The following is a 22,275-nucleotide window of genomic DNA, read 5'->3' as shown; positions in this document are numbered from 1 at the left end:
GAACATGTAAATTAGCTGATGGAGGTGTGCATGCGGACGTCATTACTCATTACACCTGCAATCATTTAAGCCGTCGATGCGCTCGCACACCCCGATGAGCACGGGCGCCATTCGCGGCTCCCAGCCTGCATTCAGAAGGGCGCGCTGACCTACAGGAACGGGACTCACAGTGCGGAGACAGTAGACCCTGTCTCGTGAATCTCACTCCTCTTTAGCTACCGGAAGAATGACGGCTGCCTCCAAGTCTGCGGCATGCGGTTGCGCACATTCCGTTTAGTACGGGGATTCCCGCCGAACGCCGCGTTCACAAAGAGCCTTCCCGAGCGCCAAGTAGCCCAGGAACATGTTCCATTAAAACAATCCAATCTCCCCGTGACCCCAGGGACCCAGCTGCCCTTATGGCACAAATCACATCAGCGTGCCTTGAGGGCCGGGGGCTGTCAGCACCATGGGTGGAGGAAGAAACACGACTACAAGCCCCTGGATCAGAGGGAAAGCGAGCGCTCATCAATTTGAAGGTTACGACCTCTCAGGCGTGCTTAAAGAGGTCGCTTCCCTTTGCTGGCAAAAAAAAAATATTTATTCCCCCCTTACTTACAGTCACACCAAATTGACAGAAATGAATTCCTTTCCTGTGGGATAAAGGGCAGTTTGAGCAGTCGACCTGGGCCGGGGCTAATTTCCTCCGCCCGGCTGATTCAGCTGAGCTTTGAGGTTATGGTGCTAAATCAATTCTTCCACTGAAATGCGGAATCTTCCAAACAACAACCGTCCGTTGAGGTTCACACCCTCCTTAGGGCCAGTCTTCAAATGAAACAGGAAATAGAAAACCATATCCTTTTGTTTTAATTGGCATGTCAAATGTCAAATTTGCAAACAATTAGAATTGGAATGTCGAATTTGCAAACTATGTACTCTGTACACCCCTACTGCTGGCTGAGGATAGTCAAGACCATTCAAGGTCCTCCTCCAAAACATTCAGTGCAAGCAAGCGTCTTCTATTCACACTGCAGCCACAAGCCGTAAACATGCAGAGCTGGGGCAGAGGAGACCCAATCATATGCGTGTACAGAGAACAAGTCATGGGTTCCCGGATGACTGAATCCCTCCCATATATCCCTTGGGCAACACCAAAGCCAACAGGGCTTCTAGCCACAGTCGGCACTGGCGCGGGCTGGATTTGATATGGGCAGCCTGTAGTGTAGTGGTTAAGGCATATACACTCAGTGAGCAATTTATTATGTGTACCTGTACACCAGTTTGTTAATGCAAATATTTAATCAGCCAATTATGTGGCAGCAACTAAATGCATGAAAGCAAGCAGACATGGACAAGAGGTTAAGCTGTTGTTAAGACCAAATTTCAGAATGGGGAAGAAAAGTGATCTAAGTGACTTTGACCGTGGAATGATTGTGGTGTGAGTATCTCAGAGGTCAGAGGAGAGGCCCACACTGGTTGAAGCTGACAGGAAGGTGACAGTAACGCAAATAACCACGCATTGCAATGCAGAAGAGCATCTCAGAACACATAACGTGTCAAACCTCTTTGACACCACAGGTTGAAATATTTTGGGCAGTTCTATTACTAGAACATCAGCAGAGCATGTGCATAAAGCAAAAGACACTCAGACAAAATATATTAACACTGCAGATTTCAGCTATGAATCATTTAAGCTGTTAGCATACACACTGTCCATGAGCTGTTCACAGGCACTAGACACCAAAGATAATCCACTGAAAACCAGCCATGTGATGCTCCTGTCTCCCCATGCACTGGTACTCCTGCACTCTTTCACCACCCTCTTATTCCATTTCACACAGAGCACTATGTATTCACTGACATTATTTCAAAAGCAATCGCAGCCCCCCAGGACTGAACAGAGGAGCACGAGGCACTGGCTCCATGTGATTTACAGTGCTGGAAGGCGCCAGGTTTTAATGGGTCTACCCCTTCCACCAAGCACACCCCACACCGTCAATGAGGGTAATCCCTCAGGGTTTCTCAGGGTCTCCTGTCCAGGGAACTTTAATGGATTCAGACTAATTGGCAAATTAAGGAGCGTGGCTGTCAAATGGGGACTGCAGGATACATTTGCGGAGATCCATCTCCTGTTACGCACCATTACCCAAACCCCCTCCCACCCCTCAAATAGGGAGAACCACACCTGTACGCATGACAATCAGGGGAGGCTGGCGACAGTCAAGTATGCTTGTGTGCATACGTGTGTGCCTGTGTATGCCACTGAGGCAGAGACTATAGCCTAGGCGTCCATCCCTACAGAAGAGAAGCGTCATGTTCCTTAGACCATATTGTCGGTTCCAACCTCCAGCAAGGCAGCAGGGGGTACTACATTTAGCCTGACAGTGAGGCTAAACCCTCCCAGTATGCAGACCTGCAGGGTTTCAGCTGTTATGGTCTGCTATCTTATGATCTTTTTTTTACTGTTACCATGGAAAATCACTGCCGTTTTCACCTTTCACCTTGTTCTACGCCCCCACCTCACCCCACAGCTCACAATCTCCCCCCACACCTTTCTCTTTCTCCCTCTCTCAATCTCTCTCTCTCTCTCCCCCCATGCACAGAACGGCTACTTTAATCTGCGTGAAGAGGGCGGAGAGAAAGAGAGAGAGGCTCACAGCAGATTCAGTTTCCATGGTAACAGCTCTGAACACTTTTTCTCCAGTGCCGGGAGAGTGACAGGGTTGTCAGAACAGAGAGAGAGATAATGAGAGATGGGTGGGGCAGGGGGAAAAGGAAGTAGCAGTAGAAGATATAGAAAAGGACAGAGGGAAGATAAAGGGTGCACAAGAGGAAATAAAGAGAAACATAACATGGGAAGGAAGAGGGCGTGACAGGTTGGAGAAAGAGAGTGAAGACAGTGTCAGTGTTGCTCCACAGTGTACTATTTTCCTATATATATTGGAGCTTCCCTTTGTGTGAGCAGCAAGCCTTTGTTTTACACTGCCAGCATGGGGACCTGCACCTAGCCACTAAGGTCACCTTTCTCATCTGAGAGCAGCAGGGGCCATCAGCTGGCTTTGCCCTCCAGTCACCTGTCCCACACTTTCATCTCAGGCTCTGCTGTGAATGAATATGCAAGAGGACCACATTCTGCAATGAGAAACCGTTCACATTACATGGCCACCGCAAGTCCATGTTGCTTGATTGGTGCCTTCAAATAATCCTCTTTGTTACAATTGTTATCGTTATGTGAACTTTGCTCAGTGCTGTAGATATGTCGCTTCCAGTGCATTTTGTTTCTGCGGCTTTAAGGCAGAATTGTTGACACAGTACAATCTGCCTAAAATGAAAACATCTCTAATGTATCCATATGACTAAACACTGAAGGTATGAACAGTACAGTTCCTAAATAACTGATGCCACTAATGGACCATCGACCCTATGACCTTGCCATAGAACTATTGAAGAAACCAAAACAAACAAGTAACTGAAGTAACAAACAATTACCCTGCAGTAAAATGCAGCTATGCCAGCTCGACCAGCTTGAAAATTGAGCTGGCCTAGCAGGATATGAGCTTGTCAACCAGCATGGCCAATCTGGTCATAAAGCTGGTCTAGCTACTGTAGGTATGAAATGGTTAAACCATTGTCACACTGGGAGCTGGTCTGAACTGGTCCACCAGCTACCAGCTGTTTCAAAACATGGCCTGCTCTGGTCTAACCATGTCAAGCTGAGAGCTTGTCAGAACTGGTCAATCAGCTAAACCATGTCGAGCTGGAAGCTGGTCTGAAATGGTCAACCAGTTAAATCACATTGAGCTGAGAGCTGGTCTGAACTGGTCTGAACTGGTCAACCAGCTACCAGTTCTTTCAAAACATGGCCTACTCTGGTCTAACCATGTCATGGTTTAGCTGGTCAGAACTGGTCAATCAGCTAAACCATGTCGAGCTGGAAGCTGGTCTGAACTGGTCAACCAGTTAAATCACATTGAGCTGAGAGCTGGTCTGAACTGGTCTGAACTGGTCAACCAGCTACCAGTTCTTTCAAAACATGGCCTACTCTGGTCTAACCATGTCATGGTTTAGCTGGTCAGAACTGGTCAATCAGCTAAACCATGTCAGGCTGGTAGCTGGTCTTAATTGGTCAACCAGCTACCAGTTGTTTCGAAACCTAGCTTGAGCTGTTTCTTTAAGCAGGGCGTCCAGGGGGCGGAAGGGCTGGCTGAGGAGTCCAGCAGAGGGAAACAGAGGGAGGCACAGGCCAAAGGGACGGGGGGGAAGGCGGAAGGACAGGAAGGGGAAGCGGGAGGAACAAAAGGCTAGCACCGCGGGGGAGACGTGAGAGAGAGAGCCAGCGAGAGAGAAGATACTCTAATGCTGTCAGGTTCTTTCAGAGCGCGCTCCGGCAGAGAGACAGAGGTGTGGCCTGACAGCCTCTGGAGCTACCGCTGAGAACAATTAACCGTGCCCGTCGCATGTCACCCACAGCCAGCTTACTCTGACAGATTATGGCATCACTGGGAAGGGGAGGAAAAAAAGCTACACCGCGATTCATTTTCTTCCTCTACCTCTATCTCACTTCCACGTCCTCCGAGCGAGTCTTCCATTTCTCTCACCCCGCCACCTTTGATCTCTTCGCAGTCATGCTCTCAGACTCGCCGGCTTTCCAGACGAGCTCGCGCCAACGCGGGCGAATTAAGTGACAATCTCAGGTGAGCTCAGCCACATTCAGGTATAATTAAGTGACAATCTCGGATGAGTTCAGTCAAACGCAGGTGTTAATTAAGTGGCAATCTCGGGTGACTTTGGTCGCGTGAAATAATTTGCATTCCAAGGGGAGCACAGTCGCACTCGGGTGAAGCGCATGAGTATGACTCTCGGGTGAGTTCAGTCAAACTCAAAAGGAAACAAGATGTTTGCAGGTGAATTCAGTGGCACTCTCAGCTGAGATGAGTGACATCCAGGTGTCAGCTTATTCCTTCTCAGGAGAACAATGTGACATTCTCCGGAAGGATCCGTCACAGATGAATAAACAACATTCTCAGGGAAGGTCAGTCACGCAGGTGAAGTAAGTACCATTTTGAGCAGACGTCTCTGACAATCTCAGGTCATACTACAGTGAAATATGTAACATACTCAGGCAAGTTCAGCCTCACTCAGTACTGTGAATGAAGTGATGTTCCTGGGTGATTTCAGTCATACAGGTGCAAGCGGCAAAAATCTCAGGTCATTCTCAGGTTACTCCAGTCACTCTCGGATAAAATAAGTTCAGACCCCAGCATGGGGACCTGCACCTAGCCACTAAGGTCACCTTTCTCATCTGAGAGCAGCAGGGGCCATCAGCTGGCTTTGCCCTCCAGTCACCTGTCCCACACTTTCATCTCAGGCTCTGCTGTGAATGAATATGCAAGAGGACCACATTCTGCAATGAGAAACCGTTCACATTACATGGCCACCGCAAGTCCATGTTGCTTGATTGGTGCCTTCAAATAATCCTCTTTGTTACAATTGTTATCGTTATGTGAACTTTGCTCAGTGCTGTAGATATGTCGCTTCCAGTGCATTTTGTTTCTGCGGCTTTAAGGCAGAATTGTTGACACAGTACAATCTGCCTAAAATGAAAACATCTCTAATGTATCCATATGACTAAACACTGAAGGTATGAACAGTACAGTTCCTAAATAACTGATGCCACTAATGGACCATCGACCCTATGACCTTGCCATAGACTGATCAATCTTTTGTCACAGTACTGCAGTACTGCGAGACTAGCCACACAAACCGCCATCTCCACCCCCATACACGGGCCACATCCATGCAGGTAAACCCACAGTGACTGAGCTAAACACAGCTTTACTTGCATAGGAATGCTGTTGACATGCTCTAGTTGTTGTTGCCCCCCCCCCCCCCCCCCCTCGCCCAGAGAGAATCATCGTTCTGACAGGACGAGCCCTCTAGCAACTCCACTCAACGGTGTCTTCAGGTCCTCGCTGTTGACAGGGTTTCTAGAAACATGTCACCTTGCATGCCTGTGACACAATAGAAAAACTGGGACAGGCTATGAAATGGGAATGCTTCTGAAACATGGCGCTGAGGATGTGGGCTTGTAACCAGGTTTCATGCTAACATGGGAGAACTACAACTGTACTAGACCTGGGTCAAATGCTTTACTGTGCTCAACTGATTTTGCCTGGTGCAGCTGAGTCAACCAAGAGGACCAGAAGGCGGGGTTCACACTATTTGATAAGATTCCAATACACCAGACAAGCACAGTGAAGTGTCAAAAACAATTTGACTCCAAAACAATTACATATTTGACCCAGATCTGCACTGTACCCCTGACCAAAGCTATTTACCAGGAATACCTTCAGCAAATACCTATCTGCATAAATGAGTTGTACAAATGTAAGCAATGTGAGTCACCCTGGATAAGGGCATTTGCCAAGCGAATGAACAATTTCATCACAGTGCCCAGCTTAACCAGCCTTTGTAGCACGCTCTGCGTACTTTCAGCAAACAACACTGTCAGTGATCAAAGAAAAGCCTGCTTCAGTTATGCTCTGATGGCATTACTGGAAATAGCAATATAAACAACCACCAAATTGAAGAAAACATGAGCAAACTGTTAACTAACCAGACATTTAGAATTTTTTTTGATTAACATACACACGTTGCTGTTCAGCATCTAGGTTTTGGCTGAGGGACACGGTCCAAAATCCCAACAGCTGAGGCACCTGTATGCTATGCGCTCAAAACAGGAAACAGTAGCAGGGAAACAGAGGTGACAGGAAGTGGCATTGAAATACTAGATCACCTCAATTGCCCTTGAATGACTGCACCACACTGAAAACAAAAATCTCCACCACTGCCACCTGGAGGAGGAAATCATTTCAAAAGAATGTGCCCCACGGTTCAAGACAGGTCATAGATATAAAGAATAAAAATAAAAAAACAGGTACTGGAAAACATCTCTTGGTGTCTATTTTAACCCAGTGAATAGCATCACTCACTCAAGGCACTCATTGCTCAGTGAATCAAAAGAGGTTCACAGAACCTTCTATGAATGGGCAGCCTGATCAGTCACCTCCAGTCTCGGTTCTGAGAAAACAAAGTGCTCTGGGTGCAGAAACACACAGCGTGATGGGGTGCTCTGAGGAACCCAGGGGTGAGAATGGAACAGGCAGAACCCAGCAGGACACTACTACAGCCTTTACTACAGATGTGACATGGGGCCATATATGCTATTTGCCAAACTATATGATGTAGCCTATTTTATACAGTATGTGGTGACCATTGGATTATATCTCTCTGATCTGTATGAAGTAAAATTATTTAGCTTAATACTAAACACACACACTTCATTCAAATATTCCACATTCAAGACATATTTGGAAATACATTAGATCTAAATTTAGAATCGCACAGTAACATAATTCCGTCACACCCATCTTGGTGTTGCCATCTGAAAATCCTGCAAACAGCAGTTTCCTCAATAGTTACAGGTTTTGTTTTTACTGTAAATACTGTAGAACAGTATTTAGTTCCCTCCCTCTCTCCCTCCCCCCACTCCTCTCTCTCTCTCTCTCTCTCTCTCTCTCTCTCTCTCTTTCTCTCTCTCTATCTCTCTCTCAGAAAAGAACAGGCACACAGCAAAATTCCACACATCCTGCTATTAGTCTCCACACCAAGCTCCGCCCACCCAGAGCAGCCCTGCTACATGCAGTAAAACAGCAAGCCTGGCTAATCCAGTGTCAGAGCTGAGAATCCAATGGACGGTTTGCTACAGATTACACTGTGCCCCCTCCCTTCACCATAGAATGAAGGCAATATCCCCTAATACAAAAGTAGGCTATGTGCAGCCTGTAACCTTGATATGTTCACAAAGTTAGTCTGTTTTCAGTACCTGACCATGCCTCACCTGTCCACTTCCTGGTTACCTCCCAAGTCTCCACTTGGATATGTCTATTAGTCCTTTTCCTGCAGTAACTCACCTGAACATTACCTGGTCATTTGACTTGTAAAATGCCTGCAGTAAAATGTAAACCGACTCGAATCCACACACCTGAAAGTGTGACGGTTGGGACCGTGCATGACTGTGCACGATAACAATCCAATCCACACTGGCGTGGCCAAAATCTGTGGGAGGCACACATTAACAGCTCTGTCATGCAGCTGAGTCAAGCCTGGTTAATTCCAAGACTCACAGAGAGGGATCATTTTCAGTTGTGGGAATTTCAAAAGACGTCGAGCACATCAATGCACTGCACTCGTTAGGCTAATCAGGCTGCTTTCCCAAGTTTCCACTTAAGCGCAGGATAGGGCATAAGTAAGCGTAGGATCAAGTGTATGTCTGTCAGAAATTCTTTATGTCTACATATTTACAGTAAAAGCACTGAAGCCAAAAATATTATCGTTTTGGAACAGGCTCACTTGCATTTGGTGGGTTGCCAAGTGCTTTCTGATACTCCATCTTGCATTTTTGCCATTTTTGCGAGCATGAAGCAACTTAGTCGCTGTCGCGGACATTGTTTTCGCATTCCAGACAGACATCTGTAATTTTCTCTCGCTGAAGCCTTCACCTCGGCTAATAGCTGGAGCTGAGGGTGCGCTTCATCAGAAAGGTGACGCTACAGAAAGGGCAGCCGCAACGCCCTACAGGTTGACTGACAACATGTTGTGTTGCCATGGACACAGCTCGGGTACAGTGAGGTCACTGGATGGGGCTGTGTTTGCCATGTTAGCTATGTCACTGCGCGGTCAATGACCGAGCCAAACATCTGAGACGGCAGCCACATGATGTAAACATTTAGAAGAGTCGGTTTTTCCGTGTCTAGCCTCGTGTCTGGTAATAAAAACAGGCTCAATTTTACCACAAAAGACTGTAACATAAGGGATAGTCAAACACCAGAGAGGGATTGATAAGAAGAAGAACGCTTTTAGATTGCTTTGTAATATTATTGTGGAGCTGCAACCAGTGGAAGGGTATCGCAGTAACAAGCATTCTACTAGAAATCACAGATTAACACTTTGAGTCTGAGGCAAGAACTTCATGCCACATGCTGTTAAAAACTTAGCAACAGGAAAGATTTCAGTTCATAATATTCAGAGACAAAAATTGGAGAATATGAAAAGGAGCAGGCGACAGGCTAGAAATACATACCTTAGTTTTGAAGTGCCGATACAGGAAAGCACAGTTAAGATGGCAGAGTTAGCGAGCCTGCATTCATGACCCGTTGTGAGTAGTGTAACAATGCCACCTTTGTTCAAAGCACAGCGCTGTTAGTTAAGAACGGAGATTATTTCCCCCAAAGTAAAGTTTGTACTAAAAGAATAAAATGAAACTTTCATATCAGCACAGAGGAGCAAAGGAAAAGGACACAGATAAAGGCTGAGCACAGTATTTTGCTTCAAGTCAATACGTAATTTTTTTTTGCTTGTTTCTTTTTTGTATTGCATTTTTTTGCACAAGAAGGAGGTGTGCCATTAGAAGATGTCTGACTATTAACGTGGTCGGGGAAATGAAAAGGACATTTTTGAAGTCCTTCAAGCAGCCTTTGCTACAGCCGTGTGTCGCAGGAATGATGAATTACCACTGCACCAAGTGTTGTTGTTTCTTCTGGGGACAGTGCACTGTGTGTGTGCAGCAGCTGCCGCCATTTCAGCCTGCAGCTAGAGAGGGGCAAGGATGTGCAGCATCTCCTGTTGCCTTTCTCACACACACACACACACACACACGCACGCGCGCATACACACCTATCTGAGCCTGCCTTTCTCTCTCTCTCACACTCACACACACACACACCTTTCTGAGCCTGTCTCTCTCTCTCTCTCTCTCTCTCTCTCACACACACACATACACGAACACACACCTTTCTGAGGCTCCCGCTCCTTCTCTCTCTCTCTCTCTCTCTCTCTCTCTCTCTCACATACACACCTCTGAACCTGCCTCTCTCTCTCACTCACACCCAAACGCAGACACATACATGCCTCTCTGACCCTCCCTCTCTCTCTCTCTCTCTCACACACACACCTCTCTGAGCCTGCCTCTCTCTCACACACACACAGACACACACGCACACACGCACACACATACACACCTCTCTGACCCTCCCTCTCTCTCTCTCTTTCTCTCTCTCACACACACACCCCTCTGAGTCTGCCTCTATCACACACACACCTCTCTGAAATTGCCTCTCTCTCTCTCTCTCTCTCTCTCTCTCTCTCACACACACACACACACACACACACACACACCAGCCTCCTTGTGATATTTCTCTTGCACATATTGCACAAACCCGTGGGGGTCCCTCTCCTGACACAATGCCCACTAGCTTCCTGGAGCGTAATGCTGGAAAATCAGACACCAGTAGATTCAGGCAGCGTGGCTCGGCACGGCTCAGTCCTGTGGCCTTGTCTACCCGACAGGGCGGCCGCTAGTTATTTACACACTTAGGGATATTACTGCAGTGTGCTTGGACTTACTTAGGCATGGTTACAACCAGGAAGGGTGGGATATCCATTCCCCAAAGGAAGCGACATACATTAAAAGCCTTATGAAGACGGGTGGCGTAAGGATTCTTCATGGCGTTTCCCAACCCCAGTCAGAGTTATAGCGTCATGTTCCCTCTGTACTTATCTCTGAGGATCGAGATGGATTGTTGGAGGATGCCGAGGAGTTATTGCAGAATCCCACTGAAAACCCCAGCACGGCTTAGCGCAAGCAACAGAGGGCCTCTCCAATTTAGTGAAGTAATCCACTTGGAATTCATGTCATCACTGCCTATCACATAACTCACAGCTGTGGGACAGGAACAATAGCAATGCGTATCGCAGCGTTGAAGCAAATGGTATATTGTTGCTTCTTGTCTCCATCTAACTTGAGGGGGCAGGTGTGATTGTCAGTGGAAATATATTTACATTTCAAGATCCAAACTGCATTTAGGAGAAAAATACACATCAAACAAGTGACAGTAAAGGGACAGGCAAAGGGATTTCTTTCATTTTGAAATGTTTACCTTTGACAGAATGTAAAAAAATAAAAATAAAAAACGTTGGCAATTTTGTACTGATTCTGTTCTGGCTGCAATATTTAGTCATTTTGCCTTTCCTAGATTTTTCATAAGCTGCATCGAATAAGATGGCAGGGTCCCATAGCCTCCTAACCTACCCATGCTCATTGTTTCAAACATAGAGAATCACATCAGATATTACATTGAGCATTGGGTTCTCATACTGAATCTCAAAGCTATATCCCTTTCCTTCCTGTTACCTGGATACCAGCATTTATTTCTCTCACTAAATTCCAAGTAACATGCTCTGAGGCTTTGATCAGGGACAGTAAAGCTGATTATACTTTCTTTCTCTGTTTTATTTCTGTCGTGTACATTAGCAAACCTGCTAGGTACCTTAAGACTGAGTGCCACTTATAAACCGAGGTCTGTTATCTGCAATAAAACAAGAGTGCACACATATTTACTCCTTGTGCTTAAGGCACTCCCCATATTGATTTTTATTAGCCTCGGTGGCTAGCTGTTGCTCGGACTAAGTAGGCTGAATGCTCCCATGGACTACAGATCTGCTAGCAGAAATTAATGGCCATGCTTCAGGCTCTGCCTGCCCTTCCAGAAATGTACTTCATAGCAGATTTGAGCTGATCCCCTCTGATAATTAGGGAAAGTTTGGAGGGCTGGCAGGAGATTTTCCCTTTGGAAGTACAGTCAGTTCTGTCTCTGGATTCTTGGGTCCAGACTGTGTGGCCACTATCAGCAACAGCGCAGCCCAGGCACCAACTGCCACCCCCAGGCGCCCCGGTGGCGTCGGCGCTAGCCTGCCAGCATCACAGCCCGCTGCCTGGGCCCAGTTTTTCGGAAATAGGGCACTGTTTCCCGCACTTAGCCCACAGACCTGTTTTCACAGGGAGAGGAGAGGGACGGTTAGGCCCGGCTTGAGCTCTGGTGCTAGCTGCAGTCCACAGCTGCCGCGCAGAGCGCTGACTCACCGCCGAGCTGTCAGCCGCTCAGACAAAGCAGGCGCGCGGCAGCGTGGTACGTTTTGTTCTCCCCTGCCGCCACGACTGAAAAAAACACCACGCGCCCCGGCGTTCTCGCACAGGGGGGGAGCCGCGAGATATTTTGGCACGCCTTTCGGTGTTTCTCGGCGTCCGGCTACAGTGTTTACGCAGCCGTCTAAGGAAAAGGGCACGAGTCGCGGCCACAGGAGAAATGCCACAGAGGCATGCTGAGAGAGGCCTCCTCTGACTCTCAGCTAGGGAGAGGGAAGGGAGCACGCCACGTTCCTGTGACATATCACGAGATTAAACTCGGCCCTTTAACAGCCAGGGATAATCCCTGGGCCCCGGGACAGGGTATAAATCAGACCCACCCACCCCCACGCAGATATTCAGGACAGGTTCTCGGGGGTGGGTGGTGGGGTTAGGGGCATTACGCCAGGCCATATGTGCCACATTTTGCGCGGGACCATGATGCCCAGTGGGAAGAAGGAGCCAGGTTGACGGAGCCTGTCGATTGGACGGATTTGTCGTCGCGTGGAGGCGCGCGCGGTGGGGGAGGGGCCAAGGCGGCCAACGCACCCAGCTCCTCCGGGAAGTTAAAACTCGCTGGGCAGGGCGGCGGTCGCAAGGGACAGAGCACAAGGGCAGCGTCACCGCAGTCGATTAAGTTCAAGGACGCCATCGTTCTTGAAACTTTCTACGTAGTCCACTGACGCAAGCAGGAAGTGGGGTGCAGCGCATTTAAAAGGGCCTCGTCTGGTTGGCTGTGCCAAGGTCATCTGATACGTGCGGTCTAATAAGCACTTATCTACAATCGGCTCCATTACAGAAAATAGATAGAAAGCAGAGCTTCTTTGCAGCTGCACTGAACTACAGATAATAACAGTGTACCTCTTTGGCATGGCATTGTAATTATCACGTACTGACGTGGCAGCCTCACGCGCGTGGCTACGGAACAATGAAAAAATGGTTGTTGTTGTAGTTGGCTGATCCAACGGCTAAAGATGGTCCGTTTATGCACCTCATTTGCGTATTATTAGATTTCTTTATATGTATTGTCCAGGGAAAGAAGGCAGTCGCAGTATACAACAGTCTACACTACACTCTCTCTCTCACACACATACTGTACACGCAAACTCATGCACTCACACACAGTCATTCTTTCTCTCTCACTCACATACACACACATGTACACACACGCATGCACACACACACGTGCATGCTTGCACAAACACAAACACACATATACACACACACACTCATACACAGTCACTCATTCTCTCTTGCTCTCTCTGTCACACACACACACACACACACACACACGTATACAAACACACACGTCCACACGCATGCACACAGGTACACACACACATACAGGCACGCATGCACACATGCACGCTCACACAAACACACGCACGTACTCACAGCCCTCTGTTTATCTCCTGTGATTCATTCCGGTATCTTCCCAGTCCCTATTTTTGAACAGCAAGCCCTAATCAATGCACCACATCATTCACAGACTCGAGAGAGGACTATCCATCCTTCTCAAGCATCATTGCTGCCGACAGACTTTGAAAGCAATATCCTGAAGACATCACTCTTAATGCTGGGCTTTAATTCAACAAGGTACAACATTTTATTAATGGAAGGTTATGATTTTTGGAAGGAGACAAATGTAATGTACTGTAATAAGAGGGATTTTGGGTTTTTGGCTGAAGAAAATTGCCCAAACCACAGGGTATGTTCTCGTCAGTTTCTTTTACAAATGAGTTTCTGCTCCCCTCCCAGCTTGGAGCTGAGAAGGAAAAACATTTAACATGTCCTTTAGTGGATTTAAAGCCTTTTGACACAAGGCAGTGTAAAAAAGCAAAGATAAAAGCCAAAATCACCCCATTCTCAAATTGATATAATTGAAGCAGAGTGCATGTTACTCTCCACGCAATCAAAATGGCAATCCTCTAGTAGCAAAACGGACAAAAACTTCAATACAAAATTCAATTGCTATTTCTTTTCTTGTTATCTATCGCCGTGCACAAAGGACGCAAGTGGCCATGCAAGTCCAAGTCCAAATCCGTGGGTATGTCATTCTTCTGTTAGGGAATAGCTTGGATATTGCTTTATTCAACACCATATGGCAGCCCCAAGAGTTGCTTTTGCTAATAACCAGGGTTCCACTAGACACGACAGCGGCTGCATTTAAACAATAGGCATTGTCATAAGCAGCCAAGAGAACCAACATGGTACTGCTAATCTCATTACACCGCTTAGCGATTAGCTCCTGTTTTTATTCAGCGATGAAGCAAAACTCGCAGGCCTACAAGTTCCATGAGCTCATTGCCCCTGTCTGAGGGGGATTCTGTACACACATTGATGTAGCCGAACCCTTTTTTTTTGGTGTTTTTGTCTGTATGTTAATCGCACATCGCTGCGCTTTTGAAGAGACAGAACAGCTGCATCGTTTGCTCTCTTGGAGAGCGTCGCAGTCAGACGCTGTGCGCGAGACGCCCCCTCGCCCAGGTCTCGGCCCAACGCTAAGAGAGAAGCCACGCGTCCCGATGCATTCCATACGGGCGTGTGTGGAGTAGCACACTCATGGCGACGCACGTCTTCGCCGTTCGATGCGAGGGGCGCGTCAAAGGCACCGGTTAGCTGGTGGCGGGGAGGGGCAATATCTGTACGTGGTGTGTGAAATGTATGTGTAAGTGGTAAAGTGTGGCTGGGGGGAGATAATTGGGTTCAGAGAAGGGACACATCCATGGCCTTGCTGGCGAGACACTGCGGATCCCGGAGCAGAACATAATCAATGCTGTCCTCAGTTTACTCTTCCTTCTGATGCTGAAATCCAGTTTGAGTCCTTGTAGTACCTTGCACCCACAGAAGAAAGGACTTCCCAGCACAGTATGCACCTGTGTAGTATGCACCTGTGTGCCTGTGTGCTCCTGGACTGGGTGCTGGTGCCTTGGAGGTACGGACAGCTTTAATCAAAGTCAGTACCTCTTACAATCTACAATCAGCTCGAAAGGTGCTTTAGTGTTTAATTAATATTGAACTGATACAATGCGATATCTGTGTAGCACAGGATACAAAAAAAATTATACAAGAAAAAACATCAATATTTCTAAGTTCAATCCGACGTGGCACACTTATACGAGCCCTTTGTATGAAAAAGTATGAGAAATTGACAAAAACATTCTTGCATGGAGCCCATTTTCACTACAGAGCTACATTTCCAAGATGGCAGTCCTGCCTAAAGTTTAATTTGCCATCTCCTTGGAACAAATGTTGAATGAAAGGGAACTGCCTTTTGGTACAAAACAGTCTTTATTCCCATTACCCACATGACCAGAGTGATTTCACAGAGTCCTTACACACCATAAAGCAAGGTCATTTGACATGTGCTTCAGAAAATCTTTGGGTTTTTTTTACTGACATTCACATAGCAGTGGCTAAATGGCCTCTTCTATGTTTATGAACCATGTGTTAAGAAAGTCCAGGTACTGTACAATTCCCCGGGGCCCAATGCCCGGACTGCGAAGTGGAATTGTGTGTCCATCTTAAGCCCCCTCCCTGGTTTAACGGCAGTGTTTTGTAATGGAAACTTTCACATATTTAGTGGCAGATCTCCTCTCTGAATAAAGTGCCTCTTAAGCAGCATGTCTCTCTCTCTCGACACACACGCGCACACACACATGGACGCAGACACATACACACACACACACACACACCTTTAGCACTAACAGAAAACAGTAGCCCTTTCTAAGCCTTAAGAGTCTTTCTTCCAAATCGGCATTGGTTGAAGCAGAGGCGATCTTTAGATTTCAAAACGGGCAAAGTTTACTACATTCTAAAATGGGTGTGTTCTCTCGATCTCATCTGCCTGTACCCGCCATAGAACAGAGCAGCAGCCTCAGAGTTGAACTTTCACTGAGATAATAACCAAATAAGTTATTTTTAGCCTTTGTTTTTGTACAACCCTCTTTAATGTATGATAGAGGTCTCCTCGACGCCTTTGGGCGGGGTTGAACACCCCTGCAATAACGCTTCTCCTCAAAAGAAAAGTTAAAAGATGATGCAACTGTGTCCACAACGCAAGACAGATGCACGTCGCCCGGAGACTACCCTTCCAGAGGCAAACAAATGCTTGTCAAACAAGCAGCGCAAATGGCCCAGGAAATCAAACAATGTTTGAGGAACTACAGGCTATGGCACAGGGGACAGGTTCTGAGTTTCATAATACCCATGGGCCCAGTGCTTAGAAGTGACTGAAAGGATCCGGCTCTACAGTGTGACAAGTCCCCTGTTGTATCATAAGCTGCTTGTGAGATCAAAACAGAATGCCTGCAGAGTGAGTCAGGCACATAGCTGGGGGAGGGTGGTTGGAGGACCCTGTTATTGTACACACGTGACAGACAGTGGAACTTTCAGAGAAGAGTCTCTTTTCGGTGTACAACCTGAGTTGAACCTGTACACAATGAGCTCAACACTGGAGCTATGGTGGAGAGATGTGAAGAGCAACCACCATGTGACCCAGAGTGGGCCAATGAGGCGCATGGGCTACTTGTGCACAAAAATATGTTTATTCAAACCGTAGCACCGTTTTGTAACATATTCAGATTGCAACCATAATATTATTCGGATTGGCTTTCTCGTCTTCTAAGACGGTGAAAGATATTCAAATGAAGAGCTTCTGGGATGATTTTATTTCATTCCTCATACACCTCCGTTCCATCCTGAATAATGTTTCACTCAGAAAAATAGAATTTTGGTTCGAGCCATTTCTGATCAAACCTGGCAGAACATGACTTTTATTTATAATATAATGTATACAATTCAACTTGTTTTCCCATCCAACCAGTACAGGAACAGTAGCAGTATAGTGTAGACAGGACCAAACACATCTCCTCTCAGAACCTTCATCCGTCACGCCAGCCCAACAAACGGAAACGTGATAAACATACGCACTGTACATCACAAAATAAACTGAAATGAGTGTGTGTGTGTGTGTGTGTGTGTGTGTGTGTGCACGTGTGACCTAAATATAAATAAGCTGTAGACAAAGTCAACACAAGCGTGAATATCCTATAAGTCTCCTACATATTTTTACAAATACCGATCCTAGCTATACCAACTACAGTAGCATTCACCGAGTCAATGTTTGAGCTCAAAGGATTTAAACAGGGTTTCTGTTGTTCTTCCTGTGCTATTTATCCATTAATTTGAGATCAGCAACTGTATTTTGCCTACTAATATTACCAAAAAGACAGACGATACAAATAACAACACCACAAACTACAGAACATAAATAAATACACAAAAAGATTAGTTGGCTCGGAACCAGCATTCTAGATAAAATATTAATTCGATACATAACATGTGGTTATAAATGGCTTGTCTTCCGCACACAGGGTGTTTAACAGTTGAAAGGTGTGTCACCTGGGTGCTAGGCTTCAGTGTGCTGTGGAGCATATCAGGAAGCACTCTCTGTAAAATCTGCCAACAGTTTTGAATCGGTTTGATTTGAAAAGGTCCTGTGGCCGGGTACTTTCAGTCGGGAGTGCATTAGAGGTGTGTTGCCCCTGACCCAGAACATTTAACCCACTTTAATTACGTGCGACTCTCATTACTCCGAGCTCCTCAGGCATGGAGAAGGACACATGGCACGCCCCGACCACCCCTGGTCTGAGCAGCCTGTCTGCTGGCACTCCATGACGTTCCTTCATTTCATCCTTTCTGAGAAGCCCCAGGGTCCTTACGGAGCGGGAGAGCCTGAACGCGCTGAGCCGGCACTTCAGGTGAAAGACCATTTGTCCCGCTGGCCCTGTCTATGAGTCAGACAGGGAATACTCTGGACTCTGAACACAACACGCTGAAAATGAGAATGAGCCACACTAAACTAACACCGCTCCCCACCATGCAAACAAACACACGCACGCACATGAAAAAACACACTCCCTGCTTTCACAGCCAATCGGGATGTGGGGAGGAGCTGCAAACAAGGAAGAGGTTGTTTATATTAGCGATGAAATGGTGCGCCGCAGATCGGGTGGAGCTATTACGCACCAGCAATAATGCGCCTCACACCGCAGCCATCTGTGTCAGGATCAAACTGCAGTGAAAGCAGCCATAAAGAGAAAAATGCTCTGCAAGCATTAACAACCAATGTAACAAACCTAGGAGAAGAGGTTTGCGTGTACATATGCAATACATAATGCCTGACCCATTAACCGAGGTGTAGCTTTATAGCATACAAAGCAATATTGAGTTGAAGCACACCGAGTAAGACCCTGTTCTCAAGTATTCAAAAAGCCAATCTCAGCCACAGTGGCTTATAACCAAGAGTTATTAAAAATGTACAAAAATGACCTAAATGTTTAAACAGATCTGTTTCAGTTTGTTTAAACAGTGACAATTTATTTATAAGCTAATGCCCTAACCATCAGAAAACATGGTTGCATGTAGCTAGTTCAATGAATAATAGATCCACCAAGTCTAATTAAAATTGTTGCTGTTCACAAAAACTCCTAGGCTCCTCAACTCCTCAAAGAAGCAGTTCTTGTTGCATGCACTATAATTATTCCAGTACAGCAAAAAATTGAGTGAAAATGCAGCATATAAAAAATAAATGAACTCACCTCAATAAAATAAACCATTCTAATCAAAATAGCATGGGTATTCCCATACACAGAAAATGCCCTAGCTTTGGACAGCACACATTTCGATTGAATCAATTCCAGTCTGTTATTGACGACAAAATGTTTACTCAACGTAAATTATTCGGTTCACAACTCCTCAAGTGTCCACTATTATTATTATTATTACTATTACTATTACTATTACTATTAATATTATTATTATTATTATTATTATTATTATTATTTTTACTATTAATATTACTACTATTATTATTATTATTATTATTATTAGTGGCAACCATGAAGGTATCTGAGACAAATCCAGTTGTGGATTGGTATGGCCTCTATGCAAGCAGCCCTTATAAGCTGTGTGTCTAGGTGACAATCCTTGGTGGAACTTTCAGCCTTCCTAGAGGACCATAGTATAAGCTACTTACAAAGGAATGTCTTGAGAGCGTATAGTTGAGTGACCCCTAGGTGGGTCTGCATGAGCAACACTTAAGGGTTCATGGAAACATTCCTATGGCATCTCTGCCACTCCTAGAGAGCAAGGCTTCCAGTGTTATGATATGATATAAGTGAATCTATCTCAGACTGCCTGTATCTTCTGCAGGTGAACGATGAGCACAAATCAACCAAGCTTCCATCAATACATGTTGGCGATGCACACACTAGCAAACAGACAGAACTGTTCAATTTGAACTCCGACATCCAAAAGTAACCAGTACAACTGCGCCAACTAAGCAGAGCTTATGGCCTAAAATAACAAACATGACGACAAAAGGTCAACACCCCACTCCCCCCCCCTGCTTGCCCCTACCTTTCAGGAAAACTCTGTTGCCTGGCAACATCAGCCGCTGTCCAAGCGGAGGTGTGCGTATTGGCGGAGTGCAGGCTTCCTGCCATCCCGCAGCAGAAGAGCCGATCGCCCATTCTGTCTCATTACCGCTGGAAATCTCCCGCCACCGCGAGAGTGCCAACAAGGCTTAAAACCATGGCAGCCGCCAGCTAGATAAGAACGTCTCCCCAATGTTTAACTGACAGCTGAAAACCAGGTCTCCCTGGATGAATTCACACTCAAAAGGGGACACCTGGGTGCTGGGTGCTAAAAATAAAAGGCACGACATTTAACCCATACGGAGAGATAGCGAGAGGCCTGGGGGCATTGCTGAATTGCAGCATTGTCAAAGCATCCAGGAAGGGAATTACTGAGAGAAACTATGGGTGTTTCACTCATGGTATGGTATCTGGACAGTATATAATTCTATGTTCTGTGGTAGTCCATGCCTGTTCTTTTTGCAGGACACACATTGATCGATATGAGACTATTATCTCCAGCAATCAAACGCCCCCTGACTACCATCATATTTAATGAGATTTTACACAAACACGCTTGGTATATTCCCCACTCATGGATTTTTCTCATATATTTCTGCTCGTCACATCTTCTCATGCAGCAGACAAATCCTCTAAAAGGTGTCTCGACACCATTTGTCATCCAGGATAGCGTTTAACTTTTTAATCCCAGCAGGTCAATTAGAGGCTGGATTTTCTTAATACGTTTGCTCGAGCGAAGCAGCATAGGGTTATCACAGCACAGCGTTCGTGAACATGAAGGAGAAACCGTGCGGTTCCAGCATCGATCCGGTCTTTTTCTCGTCGGTCCCGGGCATCACAGCTTTCCGCGGGGTAAACAAAAAGAGAGCGCGTAGGCTGTCGCCCCTGTAATCGATGCTCTCCGCCCCTCCAAGCGCGACCGCCATGTCAATACCAGATTTATGGAGGGCCGGCTTTGACGGGCGGTCACGTAACAGGAGGAACCGGGGGGCTCATTGCAATCATTTATTTTTCTCCTCTCTTTTTTTCTCCTTGCTCCAGGGAGAGGCTAGGAACCTGAGGAAATCGAGAAAGCGTGAATTAGGCAAATGGAATGTCCTTGCTCCTTCAAACGTCAGCAGATATGTGGCAGACGGGTAAGAGGTGGACCCGCAGGACGGTCATTTGCACGCCGTGCTTTCCGAAAAAATACTTCCTCAAAGGACGCGCTCATGTTTCCTTGCTCAAAGGCAAGATTGGGAGTTCCTTAACTTCTACTGCTAGCTCCTAAAAGGAACATTTAACGGGTTGGAATGTCCTTAAGGATGGCAGGCCTCGATCGATTTCCGAGCCAGGAGCAAGGAAAAGAAGAAGAGGAGGAAAATAAGCGAATGGATGGAGCCCGGGGTACGATGCGCAGTGCCGAGCAGCCAACTGCAGAGTGAGCGAGAGCGCATGAGGGAGCCTCTCTCCACGTAAATATCACTCTCATTTTCCCTCCCCTTCCCCTTGGACGCACCACCAGCCCTCACACGTCTCCACGGAGGCGAGCCAGCAAGCACAGATAAGTGGATGAAGGTCTGCTGAACTCATCTCTCCTTCCTATTAACAATTAAACGCTAACGGTATTTACTGCGGTTATGTGTTGCATTACATCGATCGTTCGCAGAAATAGCTTGAGGTTTCACACTAAAAACAAGTCCGCGAGCGATGCATAGCACACTCCAGCACGTTTTATTATGTTTAACTTCACTTACAGAACAGCAATTCTGTGTACAGTATAACCGTTTGTACTATTTTAAGTAAGGTACCTTGCTCAAGGGTAAAGCTGCAGCGTCATACTTTATCAGGTATTTAAAATAACTCATTCCAGGTCTCTAACAACTACACACACACCGCATCCTAAAAATGCTTCACAAATCTCTAGGTAGTTTATTCAATTTTCAGAAGAATACCGCACCTCCAGTTTGCCAGCAGATTTAGCATTCAGTGATCATACAGTGGGTTTGAAGCTATAAATACCCACAGGCACAGGCCATACAAAAGCAATTCTAGGATCCCACCGGAGAGGTTGTCATCAGCCCACTGTGTGACTGCAAATAGCATTCCATTGACCATAAGCTGTAAATTGTTTTGGTTGCTGTGGTAACTACCACAGACACAATGCAGGGCTCTACAAAAATATTACCCTCCTTAGTGCAGAGATAAGGTTTATTCAATTTAGCAGTGATCGGGATAACAGAAAATGTCCCTAAAGTCAGCATGTGTTTCAAAAACAAACTGCAATTTTGAGAAAACGCTGCATTCAGAGGACTATTTTTACTTTTTTATACATCCATGTGCACACACGTGCATGCATGCATACACACACACACATACACAGGCATACACGCCACAGACACACACACACACACACACACACACAGGCTTCACAGCCAATCAGTACCTGGGGAAGAGCTCCTAAAACTGGCCACAGCATCACCCAGGGAAAGAGGGAGCCAATCAGCAGGATCTTCCTTGCCTCACTACATAACAGAAACTCCTCTGGCAAAACAGGCCTGCAGACTGACCAGCACCACTTATGTAAATCACTGGTCGGGGAATCTTGTTAGCCAGGCCAGGTACCATTACAAGTAAAAATCAATATGCTCTCCTACAGTGTGCACTGCTTTGGATAAGATCGCCTGCTGGATGAGTATAATATGATGCAAGGTCCTGAAGTCCTCCAGAACAGTGACATTACAGCTGAGTTTATTGACAGCAGAGTCATCAGAAGCGGAGGCTGGCTACATATATTTCAAAGGATCTGCCTTGCAGCAATGGCCTACAAATCCAATTGGGCTTTCCAAATTGAGT

The 22,275-nt window shown here is 46.3% G+C and overlaps 1 protein-coding gene across 10 annotated transcripts in view; it reads right to left on the bottom strand.

The window, feature by feature from the left end:
• Positions 1 to 22,275, bottom strand: part of si:dkey-178k16.1 (band 4.1-like protein 1) — a 79,514-nt gene that overhangs the window by 40,960 nt on the left and 16,279 nt on the right. The gene's annotated exons all lie outside the window — the stretch shown is intronic.

Source organism: Conger conger, chromosome 14 (genome assembly GCF_963514075.1).
Source record: "Conger conger chromosome 14, fConCon1.1, whole genome shotgun sequence".
Taxonomy (NCBI): domain Eukaryota; kingdom Metazoa; phylum Chordata; class Actinopteri; order Anguilliformes; family Congridae; genus Conger; species Conger conger.
Note: the sequence above shows the minus strand (reverse complement) of the source record. Positions and strands in the feature narration are given on the sequence as shown.